At 38.4% G+C, this 3,343-nt stretch overlaps 1 pseudogene; it reads left to right on the top strand.

Moving 5' to 3' along the window:
- The first annotated feature begins 880 nt into the window (after window positions 1-880).
- Window positions 881-2,048, top strand: LOC114756277 (berberine bridge enzyme-like 15; annotated as a pseudogene).
- Window positions 2,049-3,343: the final 1,295 nt, after the last annotated feature.

Raw genomic sequence — 3,343 nt, 5'->3', positions numbered from 1 at the left:
GAGGCAACAAGCATACAATTTGCAGGTACACCAAGGGTATTCTTGTGTGCTGGTCCTACATAAAGGATTCCTGGTGCACAGGCGCCCGAATCAATGACGTCATGCCCACGCGGTCGCGGCAGACACCTAGTATGAAGCAATGAAAGATTTAGCTATCGCACGATGGGCAGCCCATCAAGTGCGAGTAGGAGATGTTAGATTTTTGGGCTTGGATCCGCCCTTGATGGGCCGGATTATTTGACCGGGTATAAAGAGAATATATCAGTCAAATATCCAAGCGATATCATGATATGTTTGACTTGGTCAAACACCCTGAATCATATCCAATCGGTTACGATATAAATCTAATTAATTTATATTAAATTAATTAATTTATATTGTGTAGATTAAATATATATTAAGTATATATATTTAGAATTAATTGTGATTGATTCTGGATTTGAATTCAAAATATCATGATATTATGAGATAAGGATATATTATATCTTATCTCAAATTTTATCTGATGGGCTCAGTGGATATTTTTATGCTACCCAAAATATCTCTGACAAAAGCTATAAATAGAGGCTTCCCCCCATCAGTTCAAATCACTCCAGTAGTAGAGTTTTCCTACTATCTCTCTCTCTCTTATTTTCTTTCTTGCAAAAGTGGTGCTCTGCTGTGCACTTAAAAGCTTAGACTTTCATAGTCTAGCTTAAGCGTGAGCTAAGAAGATCCGACCGACCCGACCCGAGATCCGACCCGGTATGTTTTCGATCCATTCTCCAATTTTTCTGACACTTTCATTGAGAAGCCATTCATGGTCCTGGATCTCTCCAAGCTACGTGCTATCCGAGTCGCAATATAGCAGGAAACACAGCATGGATTCAGGCCAGCGCTACAATAGGAGAAGTTTACTACAGAATTTCTGAGAAAAGTCCAGTCCATGGCTTCCCTGCAAGCATATGGACAAGTTTAGGCATCGGTGGTCACATTACTAGAGGTGCTTATGGCACCATGTTGAGAAAGTATGGCCTTGGCGCTGATAATGTGATCGATGCACGAATCGTTGATGCTAATGGCAAGATTCTTGACAGAGCAGCCATGGGAGAAGACCTGTTTTGGGCAATTAGAGGAGGAGGTGGTGGAAGCTTTGGGATTATTCTATGGTGGAAGATCAAACTAGTTCAAGTTCCATCTATAGTGACAGTTTTTACTGTCAATAAAACCTTAGAACAAAATGCAAACAAAATTCTTCACAAATGGCAGCAAGTAGCACCAAACATTGATGAAAATCTCTTCCTTAGAGTTCAAATTCGAACAATAAATTCTAGTGTTTCAGGTAAAAGAACTGTATCAGCTTCTTTTAATGCTCTTTTTCTCGGTGGGACCAATAAGCTTCTCAAATTGATGACGAAAAGTTTTCCTGAGTTGGGCTTAACCAAAAAGGATTGTTTAGAAACAAGTTGGATCAAATCTGTACTTTATTATGCTGGCTATCCAAATTAAACAACACATCCCCAGAAATTCTTCTGCAAGGGAAATCCATCGCCAAGTTATCTTTCAAGAGCAAGTCAGATTTTGCAAGGCAAGTGATTCCTGAGACTGCATTGAATTCTCTTTGGGAATTGTTTCTACAGGAAGATATGCCCGCCATGCTTTGGACTCCGTATGGAGGAATCATGAACAAAATTTCAGAATCTGCTACTCCATTTCCTCACAGAAAAGGAACACTCTTCATGATACAGTATTTTACTGCGTTGCCAAATGAAGAGAAGAACATAGAGAAGCATATGAAATGGATTAGGAAAGTGTATGACACTATGGCTCCTTATGCTTCAAGTTTTCCCAGGGAAGCGTATGTGAATTACAGAGATCTTGATCTGGGGATGAACCGATTTAATGAGACAAGCTTATTGAGGTCAAGCGCTTGGGGATTTAAGTATTTTAAGGATAATTTTATAAGGTTGGCGAAGGTGAAATCTAAGGTCGACCCAGGTAATTTCTTTAGACATGAACAGAGCATCCCTCAGTTGCCAATCAAAGATAAGACTGAGTTAAACTACTGAGTGTTTATTTTTTCTTTTGGTAAGCTATAATGTTGTGAGTGCAAGGGTGTGCTTGCGATTTAATTTTATAGGGAATGTAATTTAAGTCCCAAAATATGACATATTAATAAGAGCTAGGTCGCCGATTTTTTCCTTGAAAAATAAGTGGTAAATATCAGTTTATATGGTTGTAAACATTAATCTTATTTACAAATCGACAGTTGCATTTGAAAATTAATTGCCTTATTTGCAATTGAAATTTTCAAATTTCTAAATTTGTTGTTATTTAAATCGTTATTTGCAATTCAATTTTCATAAAATTTATCAGGAAAAAAAAATAACATAGCAGTATTATTTCAACCCAAAAATATATGATTTTAGCCCTAAAATATAATTTTCCAAAAAATGCTGCACATTATATTATTGCCTTCATATTTTATTTTGTTCAATGGGTCCACAAGACCACAAGCATTATACATTGCTTGGAATGCTCTCCATCTAATAAATCGCTTTATCCCATGGAAATTTTGAGTCTATATATATCTTACGCTAAATTACAATAAACTCTTATGAATTATAAGTCAATTGCATATAACCTTCTTGACATTTTAAAATTTAAATTCAACCCCTTAATCTTTTATTATTTTATTATGGGATAAAGGTCATTTTTGTCTCAAAAGTTTCCACAAAAGAGCATTGGGTATAGGAAGTTTTTTTTGGAACAATGTTATCCCGAAAGTAATAAAAAAATGTAGCAATGTCGCGTTCGATCTGTTAGTAAGCTTTAACGGTCAACTGTTAGCTGACTAAACTAGGACACCAAATCATCAAAAATTAAATCAAAAAATATGAAATGCCAAACATGTCCTTAACTTCTAACCAAAGCATTCAGGAACAATCGAGAGAACTACCTTAATTCTTCCAAGCATCAATTCTTCATCCCCTGCGGCAACTCCGTCCCCACCAACTGTGACATCCCCTCCACCTGTGTCATCGCCCCCACTACCCGCGGCGTCGTCCCCACCACCCACGACACCCCCTCCACTCGCGACGCCATCCCAACCAACCACGTTGCTCTCCGCCACCTGCGACGCCGATGACAACATTGATCATGTCCCCTGCGTCTCTGTTATGTGATCCCTGTTGGCTCAATCTCTCCCTCATCGGCCAATGAAACTCTCGAGCTTCTCCCCTCTCTTGTTCTCTCTTTCACTTTACGTATGCTGGTTTATCTCTTTTTCTCTCACCTTCTCCACTTCGCCATCGCCCTCATCTTTATCATCACTGATTGCTGTGAACCTCCTCCACTGGGTTCA

Source organism: Neltuma alba, unplaced genomic scaffold (genome assembly GCF_004799145.2).
Source record: "Neltuma alba isolate B1F8T4 unplaced genomic scaffold, ASM479914v2 tig00010380_pilon, whole genome shotgun sequence".
Taxonomy (NCBI): Eukaryota; Viridiplantae; Streptophyta; class Magnoliopsida; order Fabales; family Fabaceae; genus Neltuma; species Neltuma alba.
This window is presented reverse-complemented; position numbering and strand designations above follow the sequence as displayed.